The sequence below is a fragment of the Melanotaenia boesemani genome, chromosome 8, assembly GCF_017639745.1.
Source record: "Melanotaenia boesemani isolate fMelBoe1 chromosome 8, fMelBoe1.pri, whole genome shotgun sequence".
Classification (NCBI taxonomy): domain Eukaryota; kingdom Metazoa; phylum Chordata; class Actinopteri; order Atheriniformes; family Melanotaeniidae; genus Melanotaenia; species Melanotaenia boesemani.
Window position 1 is genome coordinate 12,421,643 of NC_055689.1, and position 18,582 is coordinate 12,440,224.

At 40.5% G+C, this 18,582-nt stretch overlaps 1 protein-coding gene across 3 annotated transcripts in view; it reads right to left on the reverse strand.

The window, feature by feature from the left end:
- astn1 (astrotactin 1) overlaps positions 1-18,582 on the reverse strand; it is a 400,574-nt gene that overhangs the window by 184,826 nt on the left and 197,166 nt on the right. The window lies entirely within an intron of this gene.

The window sequence follows — 18,582 nt, forward strand, 5'->3', positions numbered from 1 at the left end:
AATAAAAAAGCAGTGTTTTTGACAGGCTTGCAGAGGGAATTACACCTTTTATACCTCAACCAAAACAAACACACAAAAAAAAATCTAACTGCACAGCTCAAACAAAGAACTAAACATCTTAAAATACCAAACACATATTAAAAAAGAGGTTAATACTAGAACTTTCGTCGAGCCCAAACAAACTAAATGCTGGAGTTATTTTATTTTTTTTACACTTATAACCCAAACAATCAGTCCAATGAGCCAGACTGTTTTCATGTGAAAAACTCCAGAATGTGTCTCTGTGCTGAATAAATCAAAGCCTGTGCAAGTTTTTCAAATCAAATACATGCTGAATAATTGCTGCGCTCCAGCACACTCCCCTTAAAACAGTGACGCTGTGCCGACTGCCTAATCTGCCTCATCGTGTCCAATCCGCATTCTTGACTAGGGAGGTTGTTGCTTGAAGATTTTGTCTTGGAAACCATTGGGGGGAAAGAAGCAGGCCCCTGAAGGCATGACCTTCCCTGACTGCCACCAATTATATCAAGGCCTTATAAAATATAGATTATGTGCCATCTCATTGCTGACATATCTAAAGGCTGGTAGCATGGGGAGTGTGCACAGAGGCCACAGAAGGAACCCGAGGGGAGGCCAGGTTGAAAATGACAAGATGAGGGGAATACTCCTATACAAAAGATGACCTTGATGGGTAAATTCAGCTCAAGAAAAGAATTAATAAATGGGCAAAAAGGCTAACATTGAGAGGAGTGTGGGATCAATTTAAATCTAATCAAGACTCTAAATATTAAAATGCACTGATTGTGATGATATTCATTAGCCTAAATTGCAATCCAGACCAATAGCCATGTATTATTAATGGATGGGAGCTCAGTTTGGAACAATTGGCATTTAACTTTTCTGTCTTAACCTTTCAGCAGAAATGTCAAGTCAAATTCTAATAGAAAAAAGTTTGAAGTTCACCCAACAATAATTTCATACATTTCAGCTCGAGTGTATTTTAGAACACACACATATCTATATATACATTTTATTTTTTTTTAAACCCTGAAATGCGGTGTGAAAGACGATCTGAGATGAGATTTACAAACATCGGTGGTGAGATTTCACGTTTCATGGTGGTGTATAAAAGAAGAGCATGAAGGCTTTGCAAGTCTCGCCAACATTTTTCCTCATTTACAAACCTACATACACACACACACACACATAAAGGACATAAACACAGTGAATCTCTGTGCCTGTGGTGGGATGCTTGTGTGATGTAATCAGCAGGAATGCAAGAAGATAAATTTTGCCAATAAAAGAAGCCATACTTCAAGGAACTGGATTTTGCCTTGTGGTTTTAATCAAGTACAAAGTGTTGATATCAACCTTTAATCTTCTCTGGGGTTCCAAGTGTCTTTTTGCAAAATGTCTGCAGTACAACAGGCTGCTCAACATATCGCAAGTTGTGTGTCTATCAAAATCCAATGATCCTATTTATTTCACAACTATTAAATCACGCTGGCAGATGTATATTGGATGATTGTGCAAAACAAGAAAAACTTGCACATTTACACTCACTTGAAGTTACCGCTGTACTTAACCTGCTTAGGTGATACTTTGCCCCCTCTGAACATATAATATTAAAGAAATTAAAAGTAAATTTAGCAAAGATTAGTTGCCAAAAATGCTTGTGAGTTTAAAATCACTGGTGCTTGCTACTTTGTAGAAACTCAGTGTTGTATTTAAAAAAATAAATACTTGCCTTTTTTGCACTACGTAATCAAGACTGGACTGTAGTAGAACATTGAGACTGAGCTATCAAACTCCCATTTCTATATCCTTCCTGGTCTTCACACATCCAATCACTACCTTTACATCTTATTTAAGAATAAAGCTTTCTCTTATTGTGTTAGAACTGAGGATTGAGAACTTTTACCCAGCGCTCTACAAGACTAGCCTTAGTATTTATGTTTTACAAGGAACTGCTCCTTCACACTTCAAGCTTCTTCCTGTTAAACTTCCTACATGAAAAAAAGTTTTTCCTGAAAATTGTAATGTAACTTCTCAAAGATACTCTCAGGAATTTTCTCCAGTTCTGTCTCTTCATTTAAAATTTCTCTTATGAGCTCTTAAACTCGTGTGTCAGCCATTTCTCTAGTCTAAAACCATCAGCATACATCTGTGCCTTTGTTGACAAATGACAGGAAATGAGCTGCAGAGCCATGGCGACTGGATGACCTTTGTTGCTCTCTGTTACATGACATCTTTATGAACACACACATGGCTGAAGTGACACCCACTCAAAGAGAGAGATGTATTGTGTGAGCTGCTGATAGAGGAAGCAGTGTCATGATATGGGAGTGGAGGAAGAGGATGGGAGCAGGTTAAGCCCCCTTTGCCGACCTTTTTAACCTCAACCAATAGATTTCTTTGTCAGGGCTCCTGCTCTCTTCCTGCATGGAGACTTCACAGGAATAAACCCATCATTCATTCTTTTGGTGGATCTCTTTAAGGTTTTCATGCTATTATTTTTGTCTTTCATCTACAGACGTCTTCAGTCTTTCTTTACATGTCCGTTACTCTGCAGAGTGCCTTTCACGCCTTCTTTTTTTTCCTTCTTTGTCTATTATCTCTCTTCTGGTCAGTTATCTCTCAAGTTCCATCTTTGGGGAAATTTGATTCGGTCATGAGGACACTTGCTTTCCAATTAAATCAAGATGTATTTGCCTTTCAAAAGCCTTCCTTCCCTCAGTCTTTCTCCCATCGGAATAATTGATGGAGGTCTTGGGGCTCATGATAAATGGCTTCCAAGTTCTGAGATGAATAGAAAGATGAATGATTTCACCCCTGTGAGGACTGGAGTCGGGTGGAACAAGGAGTGCTGACATTGTGACAAATACACTGACCAAAGCAACCAAACCTGGATGAATCAGCAAGGGACAGAGGGGTGGCATGTGCTCGTTACAGCTCAACAGACGTTCCTTTCACCATCGTGGCCTCTGCACGTCTGTCTACCCCACAGACAATTACCTGAGCCTCGCAATTAACTGCAGGTGCAGTGATAATGCTGATGGCCTGCCAGGAGACGAGCGGAGGTGGCAGCGAGCCAGCAAGATGGGCCTGGAGAGCACACAAGCCGAAAGCTTGTGTTTGTGGAGGCCAAGGGAACAGGTGCGATAAGGTGAAGAGATGCCCCAGGTGACTTAATGTGGACTGTGCCACCACTTCTTCAGCCAAGATTTCCAAAGTGAAACAAGTTTTTCTGCTGCATCTCACACAGCTTACTGCCACACAGCTGAGGTGGTAAATGTTTATAAGGAACAATTTAATGAGGGTATGATGGGCCATCTGTTCAAGAAGGACATCATGCAAATGGACTATTACCCATCCACAGAAGATTATGGTTATGTTCACAAATGATGATTTATTAGCTTTCATATACTGAACAGAAAACTTTATTTATCTTATTCCAAGAACTGAAACCTCCACAGTTACAATGTAATGCATGAAAATGTGTAGGCAACTAGCTGGGACTCCTGGCATGCCAGTAAAAATACCCCTGGTTTCAGCTTAACCAGGTAAATCACTGAATTCAATGCTTTACCCTACATACAAATATAGGAGATATTTATTTCACATTTCCTGATTGACATAGTTGCAGCTGTTACTTGTAGAAAACTATTGAGAACCACAGTCTGTATTTTCCATCCCCTTTTCTCTACTCTACTATGTGCAGCTTAACGATTAAAGTTGAGTTGAGTAAATCCACACACGGCTGTACCTACCTAAGGGGGCACCAAGGTTCAGGCTATGGTGGGATTCACTGCAAAAGCACCAGCCAAACAAAAGCTGCACAAAAAAGAGCCTTTCTCACTCAAACATAGCTCAGGCAACCAGTCGTAAATATTGAACTTCAGTTACATTCTTTTCCAAGTTGGTACAACAGTGTTCATCCATCATAACATTATCAAGTTTAGCTTAAATTCGTTCTGCCCATTAATAACAGGGATTGATTTGTGCGCTATTTTGAGAACAGTGCCTGACATGACAGTGAGTTTATGGTTTAAGAATTAGCTAGCTATTAAACGTTTCCATCCATTTGGTCACCGAGAAGTTTCCCACAAACATTTTACTTCTTTTCTGTCAACTCCCTGTGCAGAAATATCATGGCGCACATTTATGCAAGCTTATCCTAACAGAGACCAACTGACAAAAAGGGACAAGCTTATCACACCCAGTGTACACTTCTGACGACAGAGAAATGTATTTTGTTATGATAGTGTTATCTATAGGCTCAATTTTACAGCTAAGGCTACAAAACAGTGTCACAGTAAGTATTTTTTATACAATTTGGAAGAAGAGAGCAAAAGAGGAGGGCAGAGAAAGCAATAAAGAGGAAAAAGACAAGACAAGGTGGGAGAACAGAAACAAGAAGACATGAGCAACGGGGAGTAATTTGTGTTAAACACAAGTTAGTTCCATCTTAAATAAAGTTTGTTTATCTTGGTCTCTTATCTTGGGGTAATGGGTGGTGGATATCAGTTATTCTGAAACACTGTGTACAGCCCCAAATTTAATTATCAGACCACAGGCTTCATGGCGTAGTACTGTGTGTAACAAGGGATTCATCTGACATAGTTTTTTTTTGTGTGTGCAGATCATGTTGGTCACAGTAGATTTGACTTTGCAGGCTCTTCCATAAAATCTAATCCATCTATCATAAAGCTTTAAACTCATCAGCACCGCTCAGTTTAAAATTGAGAAAGCAGTTAAAAAAAAGAAAAATAAACATTTAGAAACAAAACGCACTAAGTGGATGAAACAAAAGAAAATCCACAATTTGACAACACTGTAAACATGTTACCTTTTGCTGAGGCCTTTTTAGACCTGTGGTTATTCTGCAAAGGTATTTTTATGAAGAAGAATGATTTATGAAAATTATTCCCTAAGCTACCACACGTTATCATTTTGTAGATGACACAGTGATTTGGTGGAAAATTACTTTGAGAAAAACAATAATGCGTAAATATTTCTTTATAACTGTAATTCAGTAACTTCAAGTTAATATGCCACCACTCTGTGAGCTATTTACAGTGAGCACATTTCTGACTCATACCAAAGGGAATACAAATGATCTGCTTGAGTCAGCTTTAACAAAAGGTTTGAAATAAATAATAATTTTTACGACCAAATTTTAATGCAACATAAGGTGAATTTCTGGAACAAAAAGATATTATTGCTGCCTGAGTTGCAGACAAACACTGCGAAGTTATGTCATTTAACTAAAGTGTTTGTTACTTTATTTTCTGTGTAAAATTAAGTAAATGGCCAGCGTATGAACTGCATTATGCAACACATTTATTCAGCCTGAAGTGATTGCTCATCATCTTTCATGAGGCACTTGTGTGATTCTTTCATGCTTTGTGACAAAGCGAGGGACACAGTCAGTTTACTGAGAAACATCTCAAATGTAATGACAAAGTGTGTTGCCTCATGCAGCACAGTAGCAAAATTGACCCACTGTAATTCGCAGTTGTGTTGGATCCATTCATCATGAAAGTGTTGCCAGTTATATTTTAAGAGTACAAATGTTTTCTATCAGCTGTGAACATCAGCTGAGCTTTTCCAAAGACTTTAATGGCGTATTACAGCTGTCCTCTGCAAACTGTTTACCCTGTTGTCATGGAGATAAACAAGTTTAGGACATTGTTTGGTGTCACACTAATTCCCTCCTTAGCATTCTGTAAATTAAATCATTTCCGAGACTGTCAGATATGATTAATATTTTGTCTTTTTTTTCACAATAAAGAGATTTGACACGGTTTAAAGACAATTTTGTTTCAGTGGTGCCATTTAACATGTATTTATTTTGTAGGATTTATGTTTATGGATCAATAACAAAGTGGCATGGTGTTCAAAATGGTAAAGTAAATGCCAGAGCTACTATACTGGTTGAAAGCTGGGTCATCTGGTTTTTAATAGGCATTTCCTCTGTAGTTAGTTCAAAGTGCAGGGTAAATGGTTCGTTCTAAAACACATCTAGAAAGCTAACACAAGTAAACGTGATCTAAAACTAACAAAGGATCGCCTATTTTAAAAAGACATTTGCAATAATACTTTGTCTAGAATGGGACAGACTGCATTTTGACAACTTAATAACTTTATTACACATTAATATTTTCTGATCTTTTATATTACAGGTATTTTAAAACCTGAGTTGGGGACAGAACAGCTTTCGTTCTTACACTTTACTGTCACTTTTAGAGAATATAGGCAATAAAAGGCTATTACATCTCATAATTACAATCTGAGTAGCTCTATATGTTGTTAACATTTTTACATAAAAGAAAAAAGGAAAGAAAATTTATGTTAATTAGAAATAGGTTATGAAGATAAACGCCACATAGCTTCAACTTTATTCAAAATCTTTATGGTTAGTAAACCCAAAAGTCCCGTTTCTTGGTTTTCTTTTTGAAGGCCAGCCCAGATATGATACTAGGAGTTTATCATTTTAATCAACAGAGATATATGCCTCTCTCTTCTCAAATTAATGAGTTATTGTGCAGAACTTCATGGACTGGTGGATCCATTTAATTTGAGTCAGGTGTGTTGGAGCAGGGATACATTGAAAACCTGCAAAACTGTGGTCATCGTAGGACCAAATTGAGTAGCCCTGCTCTGTATGATGGATATCTTTTGGTGTCCCTCGCTTTGGACCATCACGTGAAAGTTTCCATGCACAGCCTGGATTATATCATTAGTGGGGAAATAAGTGGAAATCGCTGTATTTCAGAAAATGGTGTCTGGTTCTGTGTAACGCTGCTGGATGCTTTCAAACGTTATCTCTCTCCCTGTTATTGCTCTTCAGTAAGGCCCACATCTGCTACAGGCAAGGCGCAGCAGAGAAGCACTAGAGCAGAAGTGCTGCTGAGCTGGGCTCAGTTCTGGGCCGAGTGTGCTGCAAAACCCAGAGGCAATGGAGAGGATAAAAAGGTTTGAGCAGAGAAAGCAGAGCTGGGGCGATGACTGAGGGGACTGGCTGATATGAGTGAGACCAGGGCTTTAAAGGCCTGACAGCAAAAGATCCATTTAGATTGGACATTTTTAATATCCTCTAAAGTTTCCCCAAAAAAAGCAGTTTGAACTGTCGCTTGATCTTCATCCATCATTTGATTGTCCATCATACTGCAGGTAGGCTTGGATGATGCCGTTTTAAATTGCTGTTGTGATTGGCTTTGTTTCTCTGCTGTTATATCAACAACAGGAAATAAACCTTTTCTACAAGACCACTGCTTCCTACACTGTGAGGTGATTTTACACAGGTGCCTGCAATAAGCTTAGCCAGCAGCCTGCCTGAATGAAGCATTCCTCGGAAATATGCTGAAGCATAATTATTAATTTTAAAGCCTCTATTGTAGTAAAATGCCAAGATAAAGTTTGTTGCTTATGTAGGCAGTGGGCAGGATCTTGCCTCCGTCACAGACGCCTGCTCTTTTTGAAAATTCCTGCTGTTCTACAACTTTATAGCTGCACAGGGAATTAAAATATATATATATATTTGTTAACCTCAACATCTGCATAGTGTAGGTTTATTTTTCTTATTCCCACTATCCCCTATTAAATTAGGCAATAAAACATTCATGATGGCACTGAATGATTTCAGACATTTAGAGCATAAACTGTGAAACTAAGCAAGAAAGTGATCACACACTGAGGTCAAACTTTGTGGATAATGAGGAGTCCAGATGGATGATACAATGTTTTTGGCCAAATGGGATTGCTTGGTACACAGTAAGCCAAGAGTTATTTTCTTCCTTTTTTGGGGAGGTGTGAGGGGGTGCTCATTTTAAAAGACAGCTGGATCACACTGGAAGGTTTTGTGCTGTTCAAAAATTGCTGCCACGTGCAGCACTGGTAATGAGAAGAACTGTGAAATGTCCTCTGATGTCAGTAGTTAAGAACCCAGACAGTGGGGATGCAATCCGCCCACCTCTATCCTCCACGCATCCCAGATAAAAAGATATTTAGCTAATTCTGCTGCCAAAATAGCTGTTATTTGCTGTTAAAATAGCTGGTTTTAAAACATTAAGATTTGGATGTCCCTCATTAGCTGAAGCCATATAAACTCTCCTATAGACCATTCTCAGTGACATTACATTGTTCATTTCCGCCGCTATGTTGGGTGGCAAAAAGCTAGCTGGTATGTTGCTCCCGTGATATATTGACTAATAACTGTTCCTCATGAGGGATGGCGCTAGCGGACTTCACACTTTCCAAACCAGTTCAGGACTTACGTGGTCAGGTCAGACAATGACATTTAAAAAAAAACATGTGCTTGTTGGTGCTCAAAATATATATGAAGAATTTAAAGTATACAAGTCAGATTAGAGGCTTATAAATATTTCATGTAAAAAATAAATAAATATTTCATGGCAGGATGGGTATCAGACCTTCAGCTGTGGAAAGTGTCCCATACAAAGTATTTCCTCTTCATGTTCTGAGTAGGAAAACAGCAGATGCAGATAACGTTAACGCGATGTAAAAATTAGGGATGAGCCGGTGACATATTTAAGAGTTAACATTACTAACAATTACTGTGAGAAAACATTGCTGTTTAAAGACTGTTTCATTTATTGAGACCACAAAGGAAAACACATGTCCAACTTTTCCTTAACACTGAAAACCACCGTTGCCGTGGTGATCCGCAGTGAAAGATGAATTAGTTGAACATCCAACCAATTTCACCATGGTCATATTTACACTGTGAGAAACTTGAGAAAGTTTGGTTCATTTGCTGCTTCACACATAAAACATAACTTACAAATAAACTTTGACTTTCCTCCTGATTATACATAACCAACGTTTTTGCTTCAATTTCTTGTTGCATGAACAAGAATGTTTGTTCAAGAATTAAACGTAAGAACAAGACCATTTTTATAAACTTTAATGTAATTTGTACTCTTCTCTTTTTTGCTTGCTGCCTTCTTTCAAACTTTTCCAGATCATCCTGGATGGGACAAAGGCTGGGGACAACGGGCTGTCTTTTAGTAAGGGGAAGACAGAATTAGCCTCAATAATGTCGGTTAACAACAGACTAACCTGAAGTGTCTAGTCCTGGGATGCAATAACCTTAAACCACTGCAGTTTGCTGCATTTTAGTAATGCATTTTTTACTTTTCATAAAAAGTATATTCAAAAGTAGAGCAGTCCACCATAAATGGACTTGGAAAGCGTACAACACAAATTTTTCGATAAAGTTATTACCGACAAAGTGCTCGCTACACAGCCGAGAGCCTTCTGACAGTTTCCAGTTATCTCATTTGACGGCAGCGATACATTTTGCCGTTGTTCAGGGTCAGCAGGCAGTCTGAAAAATAAAATCCCATTTTTGGGATGTCGAGTTGAAATGGCACAACACAGGTGAAATATTATTTATTTATTTTGACATGGAAAGCTAGCTGTGGACCTGAGCCCAGTAGCAGTACGCCTGCTTTGTTTACCTTTTCGCCGCCCATGAACGTCACATGATCAGTGATGAAAGGTGAGAATGGGCTATACATTAATGCAAAATACAAGAACTACACATTCCTCAGTCACAAGTAAATGATATCTTCCCATTAAGCTCAAGACAACAGTAAAAATCATTCTGTCCATTCACCAGCAACACGCCTTTAACCCACACATGAAAAGGGTTTTTTTTTTAAGAACAAGCAGTACCACTCAGAAACAAACACAACCAGAATGTTCCACATGTAACGGTACAAGTAGCTCACAGTAGTCTCATCATTTCCCAAACCACGTATCATCATCATCATCATCAAGGAGATTTCATGATGATGCCTTCAAGTTGCCACCACTGTGCTACCTTGAGTAAAGCAAATCTGTTCTTCAAGCCATTTATTCCTTCATATTCACCATCAGGCTACTGAATTCTGACAGCAGTCTTTTAAGTAATTGATATTTTATCCTGGACATCCACTTTTCCATCTTATCCTGTCATTTATCATGTCACGAAGGATTTTTAGTTCTGTCCTTTTTATTAAATCCTGATCTTCTGTGTCTTTTGAAATGTTTGTGCTGACAGACCATTATTCTGCTGACTTATTTGTTGATATGATGTGGGTGAGTTGTAAATTAATTGCTCTGTGGTATAGATAAAGTTGTCTATCAGTATCAAAATGATATGTGTGCATAAAGCAACTCAAAGACAAAGGGGTTCTGGTGGTTGTTCCACATCTACAGGTCTGCTCTGGTCTGTATCTCTTTCTTTATTTTGGTAGGATTATGCAGACGTGACCTCCATGGCACATTGTGATACCTCTCTGTTCTTTATTTATGTGCCAGCATGTAATAAACCTTGTCAACAAAGGTTTTACTATTTGTCTGCACCTTTTGCTGCAACAAACAAGGGGCAAGCTTTAATCTCCAAAGTAGATTATCCACATGATATGACAACACTGGAAGTTCCTGAACATATTTTCCCTTGATGGAATTTTTCCAAAAACGCTGGTCTAGTCAGTCAAAGCAGAAAGAAAAAGCTGTGTTTGTAAAAACACTCATCGCTGTGTGAACAAGGCCTCAGATGCTTAAGGGGCAACAAGCTGACTTGACTTTTTTGACAATGAGTTTCTTGATAACGAATACTAGTATTATGCTGACCACATAAAGTGTATGCAGCTATGGATCATAAAATGCATAGAGTAAAGGCCTGTACATTCTCTACACAATGAGAGGAATTTGTTTTCTCTTCCAGGGTTACGAGAAAAGAAGTGATGTCATTTTTTTTTCTCACAGCTTGTTGGTGGGTTGGGTGTGGTTAATGCAGAAAAGCAGGAGGTGAAAAGTTTTCTTTTCCACTTTCTGCTAATGCAAAAAGGTTTGACAAGGCTGAGTGGGTAGTTTAGAGGAACAGCTGTCTGAGGCAATGAGGAAGGATGAAAAATATCTATACAACATGTCACATAAGACACATCAAGACAAAGACACTGCTGTGCAAACCCGTGATGGGGGCTGCAGCGTGGATTCTTGTAAAGTATGAAATGTCCTGGCCAGAACAAACTTTCTTTTGTTTTGCCACAAATTTCTCTGCTTCTCCAGAATAGGTACAGGACTTTAGCCAAATCGTTTAAATCGAATGCATGTTGAAAACTGGAACTAAGTGCAACTCATGAGCATGAACATTTGACTCAGGACTTACTCTGTTCCATTGTTCCTCTTTTCAGATTCAACTGATATGACAATATGACAATCATCCAACATAGAGAGGCAAGAAAGCTGATTGAAATGTGAAATTAAGCTTCTATACAAGTAGAATTTACTGACAAAGCTGGTAATATTTTATATGATGTTACTAGGGATGCGGATGACAGTCAACTGCTTTCTAAAAACTGTTTGTTTAGGAGAGTAATCTGTCATTGTGTAGTGATGCTGAACAGTTTACAGCGCTGTGTTAAAAGAATGGAGTAGGCCCTTTAAGGTGGAGCTAAAGAGGCAGAGAGAGAGAGAAGCACAGTACATCAGCTGGCCCACAGCACAGGTCTGAGTCCCATGTCTGCTTTACCACTGGTGTGTAAAGGAAGCTAATCCCAAAGCTAGCTGTAGCTTGAGCCCAGGAGGAACCATCTCTCTTCTGCCTCCCAACCTTCGAATAGAGACAGAAGCAGGAAAATTTAACAGCTGTTTCTGCCAGAGGTTTCACAGATAGTGAAGGCAACAAACCAGCTAAACTTTTACAAAAATGTTACGCTCCAGGAGCAAAAAGAAGAGACAGAGAGACAAGGGAAAATAACTAGTTTAGTTGGAGCTAAAAGCTCCTGTGGGTGTGGCATTTACTTCATCTGGTACAGCCCCTACCCCAGGCTGCAGCCTCTTGATGTGGCCAGGTCAGATTCCATCCAAGCATCTCCCTGACCCACTTTCCCATCTACCGACTGTACGACACTAGAGCCCACATAATGTTAAGAATTAAACAAACAAAAATAACTTATTTGTGGAGCATACACATCATACAAATAAAGTTTTACACGTATTTTACAATTATGTGCGGATAATGATGATGTCATGACGACAACTGATTTTAATTGGCCGGACTTAAAAAAATAGCTAAAATGTCCATCCTAGATGTTATTTAAGCATGTAACAAAAAGATAAAAAAGACCCAGTTAAAAAGGAAACAAAAAGAGGAACCCTGACACTGGTGTCTGATGTTAGAATCATAATGGCACAGTTACAATGACAGTGTCAATTTGGCCGACGATCCCAACAATCTTTTAAAAAAAAGGCGTGAGACTTGGGTCCATTTAAGCCTGGGATTGGCAAAATTTATTGGTATCTAAACCACAACCATCAACAACCTTCTAAAGAGCAACTAAGGGCTTTTATACCCTCCTGCTGCAGGTAATTAGCCGGAACCACCTGTTGACGTGGGACTAGACTATACAAGTTAACATATCCACAAAATATCTTACTTAAAATAACACCTGTAAAGCAAACATCATAAATCAATATTTACATATATACAAACTTAAACATAATCCACTTAATAATTTTACAGCATGCTTCAAATACACATTTAATTTATATAAACTACTTCCCACCCCTCTTTGTTAACATGGTTTGTTCCGAAACCTCTTAAACAGGAAATTAGGCCTACTTCCCCCTTTTACCTCTCCTGCCCTGCAATGAAGACAAGAGGTGAGTATTGCCATTTCCTTCTTGAGCTTATAGCTTTACACAATTAGACACAGATCAAAGTAAAAATGAGTATCAAAATGTTGTTAAATGTTAAAATACTAATTTAAGTTCTCTTTTCCCTGGGCAGGATGGCCAGTCCCCCTCTGCAAACAAATAAACACTTTTCTCTGTTTTAACATTCAATAAAACAATTAATTAATCTGTGTGGTCCTATCTGCCAAACATTCCAATAATATGTGCCAGACTTGTGGTGGTGATGGAACCACCGGTCTCCGTCACATTTCCTCCCTCCTCCCCTAAGACTCCAGTCCATCAGTCCTCATACATACGGGAAAGAGAGTCAGCCACAACGTTAGACTTTCCTGCCCGATACTGCACTGTAAAGTTGTAGGGTTGCAGACTAATATACCATCTCGTAATCCGCATATTGGAGTCTTTCATCTGATGCAGCCACTGAAGCGCTCGATGATCCGTTTCCAGAATAAAATGTCGACCCAATAGATAATACCGCAGTGACTCTACAGCCCACTTCACCGCAAGACACTCTTTCTCCACTGTAGAGTATCTTGTCTCCCGGTCTCGAAGTTTCCGACTGAGGAAGACCACTGGACGTTGTCCTCCATCCAACTCTTGCAACAGCACTGCCCCCAAACCCACTCCAGAGGCATCGGTCTGTAGCGTGAATGATTGTGTGAAGTCAGGGCTATGCAGAACAGAGTCACTTGCAATGGCTGACTTGAGATCCTTGAAGGCTCTATCACAGTTCTCAGTCCACTTGACCTTGTTTGGTGCAGAGGCTTTTGTAAGGTCAGTGAGAACTGCTGCCCTCTCAGCAAAATGGGGAATAAACTTACTATACCATCCCACCAGTCCAACAAATGCACGCACTTTCCTCTTCGTTGTGGGCACTGGATATGAGTGAATTGCCTCCACCTTTCCCACCTGAGGCTTAACCTGTCCTTGCCCCACCACATAGCCCAGATACTCCACTTGGCTCTGTGCCACTTTACACTTGTGGGGATTAATGGTAAGACCAGCAGATTCAATGAGGCTGAGAACATGGTGCAGGTGAGCCATGTGCTCCTCCCAGGTCTGGCTGAAGATAACCACATCATCCAGGTATGCGGCAGCAAACTCCGACACTCCCATCAGCAGCTGGTCCATGAGCCGCTGAAATGTTGCAGGCGCCCCCTGTAAACCAAATGGCATCACCTTAAACTGAAACAAGCCAAAAGGTGTTTTGAAGGCTGTTAGTTCTCTTGCTTCCAGTGCAAGGGGCAGTTGCCAGTAACCCTTACACAGATCAAGAGTGGTGATGAACTTGCCCCTCCCAACTCTTTCCAACAGTTCATCAATACGAGGCATTGGATAAGGGTCAAACCTGGAGATTGCATTTATATATCTGAAGTCAATGCAAAACCTCAAAGATCCATCCTTTTTTGGAACCAGCACAACTGGACTGCACCATTCACTCACTGAAACTTCAATAATTCCAAGCTCCAACATTAGTTCAATCTCCTTCTTGAGTTGTGGCACTAGCCGTTCAGGAATCCTATAGAACTTCCTGTGAGGAATGGCATCATCTTTCAAATGAATTTTATGTTGAACCAAAGTAGTGAAACCTGGTTTTTCCTGAAACAAATTCGGGTCCAGAAGAGGCCTTATATCCTCTTGCTGAGAAGGCTGGAGATGTGAGAGTGTGACTGAACTTGCCTCTGCGTTGCCTGTAGGAAAAAACTGCTCACCCTCCTCTCCATCCTCAACCACACGAGCCAGGAGCTGTTGTCTGACAGGCTGTGGATGTTTCGGCGCCTGGGCTGGACTATCCTGAGGCCACTGTGAAGTCGATGAGGGGTTTGACGATAGAGATGGCTGTGGCTGCACCAGGAACTCCTTCAACAAATTCACATGAAAGATTTGATATTTCTTTTTCTTTTCAGGCATGTACAGTTCATAGGTTACTTTACCCAAACATCTTGTCACTCTGTAAGGTCCCTGCCACTTGGCTAGCAATTTACTGTCACAAGTGGGAAGCAGCAACATCACCTGTTGTCCTGGTTGAAAAATCCTCTCCCTGGCCTTTTTATCATACCAGGTCTTCTGTTTGATCTGAGCCAACCTCATGTTCTGCTGGGCCAGTTCAGTCATCCGTTCCAGCTTCTCCCTCATTCGCACCACATATGCCACCACGTTTTCTCCAGCTGCCTTTGGGTTCTCCCAATGTTCCTTCAGCAAGTCCAGTGGTCCTCTAACTTGACGACCATACAGCAACTCAAATGGTGAAAATCCAGTGGAGGCCTGTGGCACCTCACGATATGCAAACAATAAGTAAGGCAGCCACTGGTCCCAATCCGATCCAGTCTCTGAAACAAACTTGCGTAGCATGGTTTTTAAAGTTTGGTTAAACCGCTCAACCAGTCCATCTGACTGGGGGTGGTATGGGGTGGTTTTAATACCCTTAATACCAAGCAACTGATAAACCTGCTTTAATAGCTTAGACAGGAAATTTGTTCCACAATCTGTGAGAATCTCCCTAGGTATACCCACTCTAGAAAAGAACTGTAAAAGGCAATTAGCAACCTGACGAGCTTTGACTGATCTAAGCGGGAAAGCCTCGGGGTAGCGAGTAGCATAGTCACATATTACCAATATGAACCGGCTACCACAGGAGCTTCTCTCAAGGGGGCCCACAATGTCCATTCCTATTCTGTCAAAGGGTGTATCTATGATGGGCAATGGCTGTAGCCTAGCACGAGCCACACCTTTGTTCGAGGATAGCTGACATATCTTACATGAGGAACAAAACTGCTGCACATGAGTGAACATGCCAGGCCATACAAAGCGAGAAGAGATCCTATAGAGAGACTTTTGAAAAGCAAGGTGGCCTGCCCATGGTATTGAATGACCCAGCTCCATTACCTTCTGCCTAAGAGACTGTGGTAGAGCTATGGCCTCAGTTTTTCCTTTACACTGGTAAAGAATGCCATCTCTCATGACATACGTGGCATCTGCCAGAACATCCACTTTGCCAAGCTTGTTCCCATTAACCTCAGAGACTCTGTCAAACCATGGTTTTAATGTTGGATCAGCCCTCTGAAGCCCTGATATATCTGAAGGAACATCAAAATCTACACTTTGACTTGGTCTTCCTGGCTGCACATTTTCTAACTTAGCTGAACCCAGAAACTTATCCCTTCTCCTCTCAGCTCTAGACTTAACTGGTCTACAAGGACCTGACTCCAGTTCATCATTATAAAATGGTAGCTCTTTAAGAGGATTAATAACTTTCTGTGCTCTTGTGGTCACATAACTGCAACTGGGTCCCGTAAACCCTGGGTCTAAAGTCAGGTCCAAGCCATAATTATTTGACTGGACCTCTTGATCATTAGCAATATCTTGAGTTTCAGCTTTTGCATTGTGTACCAAATCTAGCAAAGTGGGAACATCAAGCCCAAGAATGACTGCATAGGGCAACTTTGGTGCTAAAGCTACAGGCAAAAGAAATGTTTGGCCACCAACAGTCAAATAAACTTCAGCAACCGGATAATCTCTCTCATCACCATGAACACAGCTTATCTTAGTCTTAGCATCGCTCCATAGCTCTCTAGGTACTAAACTGGACAGAACTACAGACTGTGAGCTTCCTGTATCTAAGAGGGCTATTTCACGATGGCCATTTACAAGTACTGGTGCTGTTTGTGACAATTCATGAGCCGAAACTGGATGAGGGGGCCTAGGAACTGAACACAAAAGGGATGGCTTGCTGTGTGTAGTAGCTGGACAAGTATACTGAGTGTGACCAATCTGATTACATTGATAACATCTCACATCTGGCTTTGCACCTGCAGAAAATTTCTTGGAAGGATTGGGTTTACTAGGAGTGAAATGTCTGTTACCAGAATAATTCCTACTCTGACCTGTACCACCACCCCTTTCACCCCCATCAGACTTACTTCGAGCAGTGGAGAAGGTGTCCCGACCAAAGGTGATCCTCCTGGTTCCCGTTCTTGCTGACATGAAGGTCTCAGCTAGTTGTGCAGCCTCCTCTGCTGTCTTAGGGGCACGTTCCCTGATCCACACTTCCAAGTCGGGATTTACCATCCTGAGAAACTGCTCCATGATCATCACTTCAGAAAGGTTTTTCACAGTGGATTTCTCAGGTTTCACCCATTTATAAAACATGTCCTTCAGACGAACATAGAGTTCTCTTGGGGTTTCACCATGATGAACATCCAGGGACCTAAACCGTCGTCGATAGGTGTCCGCAGTTATCTCATATTTGGCAAGAATGGCATCCTTCACTTTGTCATAAGCTTCAGAATCTTTAATGTCCATGTGAACATAAGCACTTCGTGCTTTACCGGTGAGCAATGGAACTAGTCGGACAGCCCACTCTTCTCTAGGCCAACGGCAGACTTGAGCCATCCTCTCAAATGTAGTCAGAAAGTGCTCAATATCATCCTCTGCAGTGAGTGGAAGTAATTTAGGGTCTCTGTGGGTGGAAGGTTCCCGTCTCAGCACCATTTTTTGACTTGGGCCCTCATCTGGATCCTCTTCATCCTCCCCATACGTCTCATTTTCCATCTCATGTTCAGTCTGGTCCAGCTCCTGTTCCTCTCTCATTTCTCTTACTTGGATTTGGATCTGCTGAAATTGATGTTGCATACTCTTCCATCTTTGTTCTTGGCGAGCTGATTCTTTATCCATTCTCTGGTCTCTTGCCGCTTGAGACTGAATTAGCGACTTAACCATGTCAGCTAATTCCTCCAGTCTGTCACCTGGACCAGCTGTGGCAGCAGCTTCATTGTCTTCCTCCAGTTCCTTGGAATCAGTCTTTTTTCCACCTCTGGTCATCATATCTTCTCTCTCTTTTTTTTTTTTTTTTTTTTAAGCCCACACTTCTGACACCACTTGTCAATTTGGCCGACGATCCCAACAATCTTTTAAAAAAAAGGCGTGAGACTTGGGTCCATTTAAGCCTGGGATTGGCAAAATTTATTGGTATCTAAACCACAACCATCAACAACCTTCTAAAGAGCAACTAAGGGCTTTTATACCCTCCTGCTGCAGGTAATTAGCCGGAACCACCTGTTGACGTGGGACTAGACTATACAAGTTAACATATCCACAAAATATCTTACTTAAAATAACACCTGTAAAGCAAACATCATAAATCAATATTTACATATATACAAACTTAAACATAATCCACTTAATAATTTTACAGCATGCTTCAAATACACATTTAATTTATATAAACTACTTCCCACCCCTCTTTGTTAACATGGTTTGTTCCGAAACCTCTTAAACAGGAAATTAGGCCTACTTCCCCCTTTTACCTCTCCTGCCCTGCAATGAAGACAAGAGGTGAGTATTGCCATTTCCTTCTTGAGCTTATAGCTTTACACAATTAGACACAGATCAAAGTAAAAATGAGTATCAAAATGTTGTTAAATGTTAAAATACTAATTTAAGTTCTCTTTTCCCTGGGCAGGATGGCCAGTCCCCCTCTGCAAACAAATAAACACTTTTCTCTGTTTTAACATTCAATAAAACAATTAATTAATCTGTGTGGTCCTATCTGCCAAACATTCCAATAATATGTGCCAGACTTGTGGTGGTGATGGAACCACCGGTCTCCGTCACAGACAGTTTGTCAGACGTTAAGTCTGTTCACGTCCCCTTGGGTATAAGACACACATTTGGTAGACCTACAATGACAGACACCTTCACTGAAACCTTTTTCCTGATTATAATTCAGCCTAGTAGCCATAGGCTCGGAAGCACAAAATGTATGCCAAATGCCAGTGTGCAGTGCAATGAATAACATAGTGTACCCTGTGAGGGTTATGATACAAAATATAAGATTTGTTCTTCTAGAAATCAGTTTTTGTAAAATATGTC